General features: G+C 41.5%; 1 long non-coding RNA gene across 8 annotated transcripts in view; it reads right to left on the bottom strand.

Moving 5' to 3' along the window:
- Nucleotides 1-14,781, bottom strand: part of LOC108397913 (uncharacterized) — a 94,389-nt gene that overhangs the window by 52,854 nt on the left and 26,754 nt on the right. For 6 of the 8 annotated variants that reach the window (XR_012128124.1, XR_012128121.1, XR_012128125.1 and 3 more), the window contains 2 exons: nucleotides 11,065-11,157; nucleotides 7,116-7,205 (listed from right to left, as the gene is read on the bottom strand). This is a non-coding gene — a long non-coding RNA (uncharacterized lncRNA). Of the gene's footprint in view, nucleotides 1-2,002; nucleotides 2,169-7,115; nucleotides 7,206-11,064; nucleotides 11,158-14,781 lie in introns of all 8 variants that reach the window. The other 2 variants (XR_012128119.1, XR_012128122.1) reach the window with 2 other exon arrangements.

Genomic DNA, 14,781 nt, shown 5'->3' on the forward strand with positions numbered 1-14,781 from the left:
AGTGAACAAATTCTGTCGGTTTATGCGTGTTGCACATGGGCGTGTACCATCTAAACAGGCTGCATACCTTCAGCTGCACATTAACTGCATTTCAAAGATGGCATTTGGAGCTCAGCTGTAACAAGAGCAACAGATGACCCTGTGACAGATCTTTAGAACTGTATGAATCAGGATTTTTTAAGGTCAAGCACACTGTTTCTGGGCAGAGAGAAACCACTGCTCAATCCTAGATCATGAAAATGTTTGCCTGTGTTTCCTCCTAAGATTTGTATGGTTTCAGCTTAATTTAGGCCTTGGATCCTTTTGAACGTGTGATGAGATAGAAGCTCACATTCAACTCTTTGCATGTGAATATCCAGTTGTACCAGCACCTTTTGTTGAAAAGACTATTCTTTTCCCATTGAATTGTCTTGACATACTTATTGAAAGTCAGTTGACTGTTAAAACAGGGGTTTATTTTTGGACTCAGATTCTATCTCACTGACTTACATATCTATCCCTACGGCAGTATCCTACTACTTGATTATTGCACCTTTGTAACATGGTTTGAAATTGTGACATGTGATTCTCCCATTTTGTTTTCTCAAAATGGTTATTTTGGGTCTCCTGTATTTCTATATGAATTTTAGGATCAGTATGTCAATTTCTGCAAAATAAAAGTGCCTTGGATTTTGATAGAGATTGTGTTGAGTGTGAAGGTCAAGCTGAGGAATATTGCCACCGTAACAGTTTTCCAGTCCATGAATACACCCTTTGACAGCCTTGAATTCTGAAGCGATGTTTCCAGTATGTACCTGCCTGGCAAGGGTCAGCAAGTGACTCTGACATGTCTCTACATGCTCTGGGCCCCACTTTTTCCACCCTACCTGGGAAACAGTCCATCTTTAGCCATGCAGACAAGGATAGCTCTATAAGGGGTACAGGGGTAAAAAAAAACCCCAGAAGGTGTTTAAAGGACTTTTGAAGTGGAAATAAACTTCTCTATAACTTATTTTGTTAAATAAATTTCATTTAAGCTGCTGTATTTTGAGGTTTTGTTGCTGTAGCAATTTCATCTTTATCCTAACAAATTACCTATCTATCTAATGTATATTAATAAAAATTAAAAATGTGCCAGGGAATGATAAACACCAACCAAGGACAGTGCTATTTGGGTGAAGAAGGATCTGTAAAGGGTATACAGGAGGTTTTGGCTATATTTGTAAAATGTTTTCATTCTTAAATTCAGTGGTGAATAAATGGGTGTCTATTCTATGCCTCTGTACTTTTTTGCATGTCTGAATTACTTCGTTAAAAGGATCTATACTGATATTGAATAAGAATGTAAGAATCATTGATGGGGTAAATGGAAAAATGAGTTGGATGAAAAAAGTCCAAAACCAAAATATTAATATGATAAATAATCATAGAGGAAAGGCTACTTGATTGCACTAGGCTTGTTATGGAACACTTTTTGCCTTGAGGGATAATGATAAGAATGATGCCTATGTGTGACATTTCTTTGCAGGGGATAAAGGGTTGAGAATTTGACCCTTAGGGAATAATGCATTCTAAATCCGTAGCATTTTCCTATTTCCATAGGTAGACAAAGAGCTTCAGGCAAGGAAATGCCTTCAAAATAAAGATCAAGAGGGCATACACAGAATTCAGGTGTCCTGTCAGGGGTTTCAAATTTACACAAACACTTACTGAGAAGCTCAACACTTTTTTGCTGAACAAGTTTGCAGCGGGTTGAGGTTATATGAGGAAATAAATTATTAATTCCCAATAAAAAGGAGGAGGGTCCTTATAAAAACTTCAGGATGTGTTTGAGGAAACAAGAAGATGAAGCTTGTACATTGAACAGATGTTCTAGGTTCAGCAGATTCCCCATACCCACCCTCCTCTGGAGCGCTCAGGTGAATGTGGCCAAGCAAGAGGAATCCCACACCGGGTGGTGGCGGGGCCCGCTGAGAGAGATCTTAGGATTTTTAGTTGTTGTGGCCTATGGATCAACACATACTCTTCCTCCAAAGGCACCTCGAGACCCAAGAAAATGATGGCATCTGGTATATCTCAGCACTCTGGAAATAGATTCCTGCAGCCCGGAGGGTGAGACCCAAGGAGAAGTTTGCCCACCATGCTCCTGCTTCGGCTCCATTCCTGGCTGGCATATCCACACCTTGGCTCTATTTTTAAACAAAAACACCCATGAAAACACATACACACAACCCCCACCTTACTTGTAGCCAGGTTTTCAGTATTTTGGCCTGCTTCCAGTGACTGTCCTAACTTCCCCTCCCTTTTCTAAAGTGCTGTTTTGACTCAGTTCTCCTTTACACACTACCATTTTGCCATCCTGTCTCATTTCCTACATTTTTCTCTGGCTGCCTCTGTGTGGTGGGGGGTGGAAAGAGGTGATGTGAAAGTGCAAACGCCTCTGTGAGGAATGAGAGAAATGGGACAGGGCAGTGCCACTGTCCCCACCCCTCAGGCCGCAACACAGTTTCAACTTCAGCAATTGTCAACTCTTTTTGCTGCCTCTTTGATACATATTCAAGGAGATTTTTTCCCCAAGTCAAGGCTGTATCTACCAAAGTATGAAGCACAAAGCAATCGTCCTCAACAGATAATCCACTGCATACATTTTTCCAATTTGTATCAGAATGTCCTTGGGACGTGTCTAATGCCTTTTTCCCAGAGTCACTTTACCAACATTTTGGCTGATTATTGGGCAAGATGCCCTGGTCATACAAAGTTAAACAAGGTTTTGAAAAATGTAATTTCCTTATACAAACAGCATGTTCTATACTCTGATAAATAACTTCAGAATTTTTTACTGTTTTTCACAGGCACTTAATCCCTAATCCCTTCCAAGAAGTCTTCCCTTATATTAATTCTGATTTTAATTTTAAAAGTAAACACTGCAAATGATCATCTAGTGAATGAGAGAGAGCAAAACCACTCCAACAAATGTGTTACAAAAAGGAGGGACATGAGGAATAAGCGTCAGACTTACTCTAACTTACCCTAAATGCGCATCTAAAACTGGTCACCTTATTCATCCAACGCACTTTACAGGTGAGAAAGCAGAAGCCCAGGGTGTGGTAAAGTTTGCCTCAAACTGCACGTGAACTGGGGGGATGTCCTGTTTTTGTAAAGACTAAAACCCCACTGTGTCCTGCTGACTCTTCCAGCAGCTTCAAGAACTGGCTGGGATGCCGGGACTCGAGGCAGCGTCCACGGGCAGCTCCCTGCTGCTCTGTGCTCACGGGCTACACACCACACTGACCGCCACTTTCATGTAAAACCCTCTCCTTGAGAGATTCAGATGGCACTTTTCTCCATTACTCTTTGTGGAGGAGCAGAACACAGAAATAGTTAAAATGTTATTTCTTTTTGTTACGCTGGAGATCATTATTTTCTGGCATTTCTTCTATGTCAGCTACTCAGCCCAAACTGTGATATATGTGTAAGGATATTTTTGATGAAATGCGGTATTAAAGACCGATTGTTCCCCTTTCTTTTCTAATCTTTAAATGTCTATGTCCAATACATTACTGTTTAGTCTCCTCAAAAAGTGTTAGAACTTGACCGTCCTTCACAATTATCTCATGTAGCCATCTTGCTTTGCGAACGAGGACACTCACTCCTCAGTGGGCACAGGTGGTTGGTGGTGGGTTGAGTGCCAGCCACTGAGCTTCCCCTCTGCTCGGCCCCTTCTCTTGCTCCCACGCTGCAGACTGTGTGTTCACTCAGACCAGGGAATGTGTTCTAATAATTGCCAATGAGTAATCTGCATCGACTACTCTACCTGAGTGTCAGTTAGCTCCATGTGTTTAATTATGAAAGCACATCTCATCTTCTGACCAGGTTAGATGGACAGAATTACCATTTCCCCTTATTTTTTCAGGTCTGTAGTAGTGGGATATATTTATCCCAAAACAATAAAAAGCTAGCCATGAAGATATATCAAGTGTTGGCATATGCTCTTCGGTCCAATTTAACTCACTTTGAATGAATGTCCACGACGTGCAAGGTCCTGTGACAGTTTCTTGGAAACACAACAGAGGATGTAATGGGGTGCTATTGTTGACAAGACCACTAATGTATTTTCCTTCTGAATGATTCCCCTATGCCATTCCTATGGATTATCATCATGAAGTTTTTGCCATGAATGGAAATGGTGGATACCACCAAGAACTGGGATGCATATTGTAGCAGAGGAAGGCTGGGATGGGGGCTGAGCAAGCCTCTGGGTCTGTATCTCCCTCATCCTGGAGAGGTAGTAGGGTTTGAAGGGTATCACTGGTGTGAAATACTGCACCTGGGGAGTCACTGAACCAACACAACTAAAATACCTTTCCGAGTAACATTTCCACTATTACCCAGTCAGGTGACATCTGAAATCATCAATTACCAGAATGGTAACAATTAACAGTTACTCGGTTGAGGCAATAAGTCTCTGAAGCCACTTCAACACTCTCAAAGCTCCTAAAGCCCTCAAGAGGCAGGAACATGAATATAAGTCATGAAGGTCTTATCTGGGGTCAAGGCAGAGAGTGAGGATCCTGCTGGAGGCCCGTTTCCAGTGCCTCTGATGACTTCAGGATACTGAATGTCAGTGACTCTTCTGGCCATCAGCTTTTTGACAGTGGGTCCGTGGATGGCCCCTGTTTAATGGCAGGCAGGGGCTACATTACTGAAGGTTGCAAACTGGGAACAGAGATAAAATCTAGGTTACAGCATTGTAAAATGCTCTCAATCATTTTCTTGACAAATGTCATGTTGTGTGCATTATATACATACTATAGAAAAGGGGGCGTTCTTGCAACAACAGGAATGAGTTATGTCTTGCCTGTGGGAAATATCACTCACATTCTAGGGCATTAGGTTGTTCTGGAAAAGCAGAGTGTGGATGCAAGGAGAGTCTGACATATGAATCCAGGAATAAAGCAGACCAAATGCAATAAACAATCACCCCAGAAATCTGAAGCTTATAGAGTGCTCCTTACTAAACACTATTTTTTGCTTCAAACTAAGCACACAGTGGGTCTAATCCAGTCAGGAATGTGGTGCTTTGTTTATTCATTTCCTTATTTATAGGTATTTGTGGAAAGGTTCTTATGCCAAGCATTTTTCTAGACTCCTGAGAAAACACAATGATAAAAATAAAATTTCTGCTGTCACACAGTGTGCTAAGTAAAGCTGAATTTTTCCTGTTCTTTGAATATTTTTATTTTAGTATATCAAATGGTCCTGGTATATAGAGTAAAATACCATTCTGGCACAGTATGTCAGTTTGTATCTGCAAATTGATGGAGTTAATCCACTTTACAGAAATACCTGCAGTGCCATTGAAGACTACATCTGGTTTTCAGTGTGTGAGAAAGTCAAGCTATAATATTATTTACACAGTGTGATCCCATTTTGCTAAAATATATGTGCAGAGAAAAAAGCCCCCAAAGGCTGTGTGCATCCCAATTTTAAAAGCAACCATGGGAAGATGGAGGCATTTTATTTTCTTCTTTAAGTTTTTCTGTGTTTTCCAAATTTTATATACTAAAAGTGTTCTGATTTGTAATCAGAAAACAGTCATAACTATATATTTTTGCCAAATAATTTAAAAATAACATTTGCAAACGATTTTAGGATTGTTCACTCATTATTCCTTGCCATTTTCCTGAAGTATCAGATACATAAGACTGTACTACTTTACCAGCTTATCCTACTTTTACTTTTACTAGAACCATAGACAGAACATACAATCCTAAACATTTGAATCACATAAGTTATTCATTCTTCTTACTGTGGAAATGACTGCTGGTTGCCCTGTGTTAGTATGGCCTTCTCCAAAGCAAGGCTCTGAGGTAAGGATCTGGGTATAAGCAGTTGATTTGGGAAGTGCCTCCAAAAGCATGGTGAGAGAGCAGAGAAATAAGCTGGGAAGAAGGAAAGCCAGTGAAGTCTGCAATAGTAAGAAGCTTACCTCTGCGCAGGCCCAGGCTCACTCCTGCTTGGGAGCTCTGGGACAATGTAGAGCGTGCCTTACAACTGTTGACCAGGAGGCAAGAAAGCAGAGGTATCTATGTGCCAGCTTCTATCCCTTACTGGATCAGGGTTGCTCCCAACGGTAGAACTCCCTTTTTGCCCATCATCCCAAATGCGGGACAAGCCCTATGTCATAGAAAATCCCCCGGTAGAGAGAGACCTGGCTCCCCGAGAAGAAGCTGCAGGGCCCCATCAGAGTGGACTCAGGGCACATGAAGGGGCAGGGCACTGATAGACTTTGGAACACTTCTGTAACAAACAGCTTTATAAGCACAGTGGCTTAGCAAAACCAATGTCCTTTTAGCTCATGTTCGCTCCTTTCCAGGTCAGGCAGGCTTCCGGGGCAGGTTTTCCCAGGTCTTATCTCTGTGCATTGTGCAGACCTCTGACTGCCATCTCTGGGCCGTCTGCTCTGACCACACAGATGGGGAAGATGGTACAGGATACTGGTCCCTTCTGCACAGACTCCATTTGCCAAGATTGCAGCATGTGATTCCGACCTAACCGCACAGGAAGTTTGGAACTGTGGTCTGTGTGCCCCAGAAGAGGCCATGAAATGGTGAGCAGCTAGCAATACACTGACATGCTTCTGATGTCCTCATCTGAACTTGTGAGAGTTCTCTAAACACCCCGTACATACTGGGTACTAAATGCTACATTCTTTTTTTGAAAATGAGCCTGAGTTCCTTATACAGGGATTTTTAGATGCAAAAGATTCCATAAAATTGTTAAGATTGAGAAGCACAGAAGAGAAGGGATGGCTCCGTGTGGCAAGTGCTTTAGGCTGGGAGTCAGGACATCCAGGAGCTAATTCTGGTCTTGCCTTTGTGATATGTGATTTTGCTTACATCTGCCTCTTCATCAGAAAGATAATAAAGTTTCTTATAGCTACAATATTCTATGATTGCTTAGGCTAAGTAGCTAGCTCTATATTTTAAAACATGTATTTTTATACACATATATGTATATACATATATAGCATACACACACACACACACAAGACTATACATATCTGTGATGGTTAATTTTGTGTTAGCTTGACCTAGCCATGGGGTGCCCAGATTAAACACTAATTCTGGATGTACCTGGGAGGGTGTTTCCGGAGGGGATCAGCATTTGAATCGGTGAACTCAAGTAAAGAAGATGGGGTGGGTCCCATCCAATCTGTTGGAGGCCTGAATAGAACAAAAAGGTAGAGGCAGGAAATTAGCCCATTGGCTCCCTTGCCTGCCTGCTGAGCTGAGATGCCGTCTCCTGCCCCTGCCTGGGAATTACTGTCAGTGTTCTGGGTGCTCAGGCTGGGACCTACTGACATTCCTGGGCCTCGGGTTGGCAGGTGGCAGATTGTGGGACTTCTCAGCCTCCATAATCATGTGAGGCAATATTTCATCACATATCTCCTCATATAAACATGAATCTATCTATCTATCTCTTCTTGGATCTGTTTCCCCAGAAAGCCCAGGGACTATTATTGAATAGTGAATATACAATAACAAGGCAAGGTGGGGCTAAAGCCAGGACTAGAATGTCCACTCTGGAATGTTCTGTACTTGAACTTCCCTTTCTGTCCATGACATCCTTTTATTGTCTTGCTCTCACCTCTGAGAACAAGTGTGTTCATTCTGTGAATCACTGGCCCGCCTGGTGTGTGTCGTCAGAGGTGGGCGAGCACTGGTGGCAGCTGGGGGTTAAGTTCCTGTTCTAGGTGACTGTGGTCAAAGAAATACAGGTCCTATTGTGAAACCCAAGGCAAGCGCAGACCTGTGGTCAATCTGCCCTCACCTGCAGGGCCATGCGCATTTCCCAGTTCTAATGTTTCTAGGCTGAGTGGAGCTTTGGCTATTTATTATACACCAGAGACTTGTAATCCACATACATATTAAAAGGCTACGTTTCCTAGCTAACAAAGGAGTGCCTGGTGCCAAATGACAGGGCAGTCTATTTTCAGCAAGGTTTACACAGCCAAAGCAGTGGGGTTCAGGACCCTTACTCAGGAAGCTCAGCTAAAAGAATCTGACATTATGAGAGGAACAGTTAGTCACTCATCTAGAGCCCAGTTTATTTCAGAAAAAATACTGGGTGATGATTTTCCCATCAGGTATGTGAAGCAATGACCATATTAAGCAGTTTCAGTAACTCTTCCATACTTCATTAACTTATTAATGCATTCCTTTCCGTTCATTCTTCAGAGACTTATTGAGTAGGTGTCCTTTCTGGATTCTGAGATAGGTGCCGGGTCACCTCTTTGGCTGCTTAGGTCAGAGAAAGCCCTGGGCTCAGCCAGGGCAGCTTCCATGGACTCCATGGGCCCCAGGGATTGGCTTCTGGGCAGCCACTCATGGAACAATGGCCCATCTGACCCCTGCCCACACACATGCTGTGTTCTGAGTTGGAGCCACAGCAGTGCAAAATGAAACTGGTCTTTTCTGCATTGCAAGAGACTGAAATAATGACCTCTCATGACTTCCTGTAACTGAATGAATAGAATAGGATATGAGGTCTAGTGAGGAATAAATAATAACACATTTAGTGTGTGCTAAGTGCTGTCTTAAGCATTTTACATGCATGAACCCATTTTGTACCCCAGCAATACTATGAGGTAGACACTATCATCATTTCCATTTTACAGAACTAGAAGTGGATAAGAACAGATGAGTTTCCATCTGTTGGAGGGATTGATCTTGTACGGAAGGTGCAATTGCCATGACATGTCATTCTGTTAGAGAAGAGGGCTATGTAAAAGGGAATGACCTTCCTCACCCCCTAAAGGACTGGAGGGTTTGGGGCCTTCAAGTGTGATCAGAAGTACATATAGAAAGGACTCTATAGACCTTGCACAGTTGGATATACAAGCAGTCAATTCATTGATTCCTTCATTCAGCAAATATAATCGCTGCCCACCCTGGCCTGGCATCTGGGATGCAAAGATGAATGTGCCTCAAGGAGCACTTAGGCCAAGACACAAGAAAAATGTGTCAGCGACACATGTGATAAAGGCTACAAATGCAATATTTGGGTAGGAGGAAGGGGGAAGATTGTAGTGTTATTAATGACTAGAGCTTACCAATCACTTATTCTGGGCTGGGAGCTTGTCTAAGAGCTGAGCATGTATTAGTTCTTTGAACCTTCACAATGCCCCTATACTGCAGGGACCATTATGTTCCCAACTTGAGAGACAAGGAGAGTGAGACACCAAGAGGGCATATAATGTGCCTGATGGTTTTGGGAGAGGCAGTGCACCATGGACCCCGAGTTCCTGGATGACCTACTGGTGCACCAAGCACTCAAGGTCTCGGCTGCCTTTTACCTGGGCTGTTTCCCAGGGCTGCATTTGCAGTGAGCAGCCTTGAGGGATGAGGTAATACCTTCCCCGGACAAAGAGAAGGCTTTCCACTCCGTGTACTGTAAAAGCATGACATCCCCCAGGCCCAGTGTCCGTCTCCTGCAATGCACCCCATTGTATGTGCCTGCATCCATAACGGGCCCTTTGTGTTACCACCAGGGTGGGGGCCATGGGAGCCAACACCCACTAAACTGAAGCTCAATCAGTCGCTCATGTTGTAACAAAGTCCTTTTTTTCTGACCCAGGAGTCGTGTCTTCTGCCAGCTTCTATGAAGCACTAACAGGCACACATGATAGTTTGTTGTAAGTAGGATAAAATCTCAAATCCTGCATAGTTCTTGACAAGGCCACATAGCCAGTATGGTGTGAAATTTGAATTCGAACCTAGATAGTTTGTCTCTGAAGTCCACCGTCTTTAAACACTACTAATACTGCATCAAAGGTAGGTTAACTAAGTTTTTTTCTGGTATTGTGAAGGCAGGTGTTCAAAGAGAATGTAGTGTTTGGATTGAATTTTGAGGGATAAATGAGAATGTAACAGAAGAAAATGAAGAAAGAACATTCCAGGTAGAGGGAGCAACACATGCAAAGGCCGGAAGCACAGAGTATGCTCCAGGCAAGCTGTCAGACTGCAGCAGCCAGTAAGATTTTGCTGGGGCAAGAGATGAGGTTGGAAAGATAGGCAGCAGCCAGAACACAAATGGTCACTTGTGCCTATTTATTTTTCTTTATAGACAGAATGTGTCCTTCCCTCAGTGCCATCAAATTTGTCTGTGAAAATCCTAACCCCTAGGGTGACAGTGTCATGAGGGTGGAGCCTCCTGATGGGACCCCAGAGAGCCCTCTCCCCTTCCTCCAGGTGAGGAGACAGTGAGGGGACATTATCCACGAACCAGGAAGCAGCCCCACCAGATGCCGAATCTGCTGAACTTCCACCTTCCGGGGCTGTGGGAAATAAATTTCTGTTGTCATAAGCCACCCAGTCTATGGTGTTCTGTTGCAGCAACCCAAACAGACTAAGACACTTGTAGAGATCATTTTAAGGATTTTAGGCAAGGAAATAACATGACCAAATTTATGTTTTTGAAAGATCCCTCTGGAACAGTCTGCGAGACGAACTGGAGAGTCAAAGGGACCAAGTAAGAAGCAGTTGGACTAATCTACGTGAGATGTGCTGAGGGCCTGAACTTTGTAGCATGTACAGTTTAAGTGCCAATATTTTATTCAATGCCTAATGGTAGTAGTAATTAACTTGGAATTATTCCAGCTGGCACAGTTGTATTTTTAGTTCTTGAGCCTTGATCTCTTTACTTTGTAAAACACGTGGAGAAGGTCCACTGAATAGTGATCTTGTTTCTGCCAATTTCAGATAGAAGAGACAGGTGAGGAAAAGTGGGTCTCCATGCCCTCTGACTGGAGTAAGTATGTATGAGACCAAGGGATCAATCAGTAGCTCCTTTCTGCACTGTGCCAAAGAAGAATGGACAGCTAGCAGGGAGTTCCTATCCAAAGCAGACTCTCAAAGCTCTCTCAGCAGAGCCCACTGAGGCAGGATAACATACCCCCTAAGCACACAAAGCTCATTTTTTCTTTCCCTTTTTTTTGTTATCGGAAAAACTCTGGTAACAACAGTGGTCACTGGAGAAGCCAGGTGGGGGTATCTGTGATGGTGGTGAGGATTGTGGATTTACCTGCTTTGGCAATGGGATGTGGATCCTTTTTTCTCGGTTCCCAAAGGTCACATGTCTTTACATTTAGTTATGGGAAAACTGCAGTCCAGAACCCTGTTGATGAAGATAATGCATCATTGCACATGGCCCATTTGGCAAAATTATGATAACAAATTAAATTAATACAAACAAAACTAAGGAAACTAATTAAAAAGCAACAATACCAGTAACTGAAAAATGTAACAGCAGAATTCCCTGTCACCTGTCATCCTTCCTCCTTCCCAGCAGAGCCCAGAATTAGTTGAGGAATATATTCTCCTCTGTACAGCCCACGTGTTAGGAGAGGCTGGCCCACTTTATTATTATATATAGTCTGTGTAAGTCCAAGTCTCCCTGCTGGTGACTGGGTTAGGCACAGGCAGGTGACAAGAGCTCTTCTGGACACTGTTGGGTCAGAATACAATGCCTTTTATAAAGGTCTACCTTGCAACCTTGACAGGTATGGCCTGAGGACAAAGTGATACAGAGACAGATCTGAGGAGCTGAGCTTCTGTAACTTCGTGCTTCTTGTGTGTGTAACAATATGTGTGCTTATCTTTAAGCCATTTGAGTGAGGTTTCTGTTATCTGTTGCCAAAACCTTCCTGATGCAATGATACACCTTGAGTGATTATGCATTGACCACAAAACCTGCTGTGGGAGGCTTTGCAACATTACAAGCCCTAAAACAGTAGTCTAGATTTTTAGAAGAATTCTGAGCCAGAATCTCTGATAAAGTCTAGAAATTGTTGATGGTAGTTTGTGAATACTGGCTTTTAGTAATTCTGCTAACTCCTTTAAGTTACTACCATGGAGCCCTTCCAAGCATATGTAAAATGAAGGTTGAGGAGCCAAAGGAAATATATCCATCTTTGGACCAGCTCTTCACACAAGGTGGAGTCCAAACAACATTAAAAAAAGAAACAACAACAAAAAAAAAACCACTGCCCAAAAATAACTGGCAACATTCCACCACAGTGAAGGGACTGGGGGGTAATGTTTCCTTCAACAATTATTCCCAGTAATAGCCAAACAACTGTTTGTTGAATGCAAGCTGTAGATGAAATAAAGTGCTAAATGATAACTATAAGGGACAATTTATTTTAACTGAGGTAATTTAGAAAAGACTCCCATAAACTCATTTTGGCTTCAAGTGCACAAGCAGTGTAAAGTTCTTTACTGTTCCCCTCCTAAGGAACTTCCCATGTGTAGACTTTCCCCCAGACACCAGTCCACATTCTTCATAAAAAATTTGGACTGTCTCATCAAAGCCAACAATCTGTTCTCTTTTTTTGTAAACCAACGGGTAGTATCTCATTCATTTTCTACTTTCTCTCTGAAGAGAGTTTGTGAACATTTACATAATTTTATTTGAAAGATATTTAGTCCTCATGTGTAATAAGGAAATGGTTGCCTAGAAAGAGTCTGCAATGCTGGGAAGCAGTCCTGGGCTCTGTTCTTCTGCCAGGCTGGCTTTCCTCTGTGCTTTAATAGAAAATGTTTGTGAAATGTACCAAACACTTAGATGAGGAACCATCTTATCTCAAAAAATTTTATTAATTTGCCTCTTTCAGGTTGAAAGGAATAGAGACTTTCTCTTACTTCAGTGGTGACTTGTCACTAAAAAAGCAATGTAAGAAATGCAGGAGTCAGGAAAATACATCTGTGACTAGACAGTCACTACTCAAGAGGAAAAGGACAATGGCTTCTTATCAGTTAGGACACTGTATCAGCATTAATGACAAGAACTGTGGGAACCAGACATATTTTTGGTCCCTTAGAATTGGATATCTGTTACTTCCTACTTAAGATTGCCACACTGTGACTGTTTTTATCTATCTGGTTTGTCCATGTGCTGCCTCTGAAAGATAGTTTCACTATACATAGAACTCTAGGTTGACAGTGTTTTTTTCTTTTAGCACCTGAACATTATCATTGCACTGTCTTCTGTCTTGTGTTGTTTCTCATTAGAAGTCAGACACCATTCCTGTTGTTGACACTTCATTAAAAATTCTCTTTTCAATCTCTGACTCAGCTGGGTATTTTCTGTCTTCCTGTGTTTAAGTTCACTAATATTTTCTTTTGAAGATTCAAACTGTCTAGTGGATTTTTTTATCTCAGACATTGCATTTTACAATCCTAGACTTTTCACTTTGTCCTTTTTTAGAGTTCCCTTTTCTCTCCTGAAATATCCCCTATCTCTTACTCATTCTATTCATCTGTTTCTGTAAATTCTTAAAATATTGGTAATAATTGTTCTAAAATTCTTGATGCTAGTTCCAATAACAGGCTAACTGCAGGTCTTCATCTATTGACTATGATTTCCCTTAATTATTGGTCAGTGTCTCCTGTTTGTTTGAATGTATCATCACTTTTTATTGTATCTAAGGTGAATGTATACAAAGACAATGAAAACTGAAGTATAATAATGTTTTGACTTTATTTCTCAGAGAATTCAGGCTTTTTTTCTTCTGTCTGACATGGTGAAGGGTTGATTAGTAAGGTTCCTTCTAGAGTCGAACAGACCTGGGTCTGGGCTCAAGTTCTAATTAGATAGAGATGCCTTATTCTTAGAATGATCCACAAATTCCCACACTATTAATGTCTTTTGAAATTATCAATATTTGAGCTGATGGCCTCTGTTTTAAATATTTTTCATTTACTTTGGATTCAACTCAGCAGAGCCCTGGAATCCAAACACTGTAGAAAAGCAGGAATATCTGTCATTTTGCTCTGCAATTTAGCCCTTCCTTTACTTATAAATAGATTTATAGAACACTTATACATTTATAAGTTCAGTTAATTTATATTTTTTTTAATAAATAAAACATCAGTGAACTTAAATACAGGTTGATAGAAATTACCCCACTGAGTTAGAGTTTGAAAAGACATTTTCTTTTTAACGAAATGTCATCAGTAGGAATGATGGCTAACTTCTAATCAGAAACAACACAAGACAGAAGGCAATGAAATGATAATGTTCAAGTGCTGAACATTATTTAAAAAAATGGATTCTTTTTTTCAAAGTTGAAGGGTAGGGATGGAATGTGAGAGTTGTTGGGTCAATTTATTTTTGCAGTTGGGACACTTCCATATTCCATCTCACCAATGTAACCTCCACTACCCTTTGAAGCTCAGCTGATATCTTCTCATCTCTGTGAAGTCTTCCTAGGACAGCCCTGACAGATACCCCTGCCAGGGCCAACCAGACACTCTGCCCTGGAGTAGAGGCTGTCCTGCTCTCTGCTTGCCAGTGAAGGGCTCATTTCTCTGAGATTCAGTTCATTAAGCCTTCCTTTGTCTCTGATCTTTGTTAGTTCCTCAGGAAAGTAAGATTTTGATGTCTGGGATTTTCTTGGTATTACCATGCAAGCAAAGGTCTTTCGTGTCACTCTACATTCTAACCTAGAGTGGAAGTTGGACTCAAACATTTGAATTTAAAAAAATAAAACCATAAAATTACCAGAAGAAAATATAAGATAATTCATTTTATAATTTGGAGTGAAGAAAGTCCTTTGAAAGCAAGACCCAAATCTCAGAATCTCTGAGACCCTTTTGAGAAGTCATAAGGAAAATGATTTAATTTCTTTCTCTCTCTCATATATAGGAGATATATACATAGATCTATATATGTCTTCAATTTCAGTACAGCAAAATATACTAAAGACAGGTGATAAACTGAGAAAGAAATATTTGCAAC

The sequence above is a fragment of the Manis javanica genome, chromosome 2 (genome assembly GCF_040802235.1).
Source record: "Manis javanica isolate MJ-LG chromosome 2, MJ_LKY, whole genome shotgun sequence".
Taxonomy (NCBI): Eukaryota; Metazoa; Chordata; class Mammalia; order Pholidota; family Manidae; genus Manis; species Manis javanica.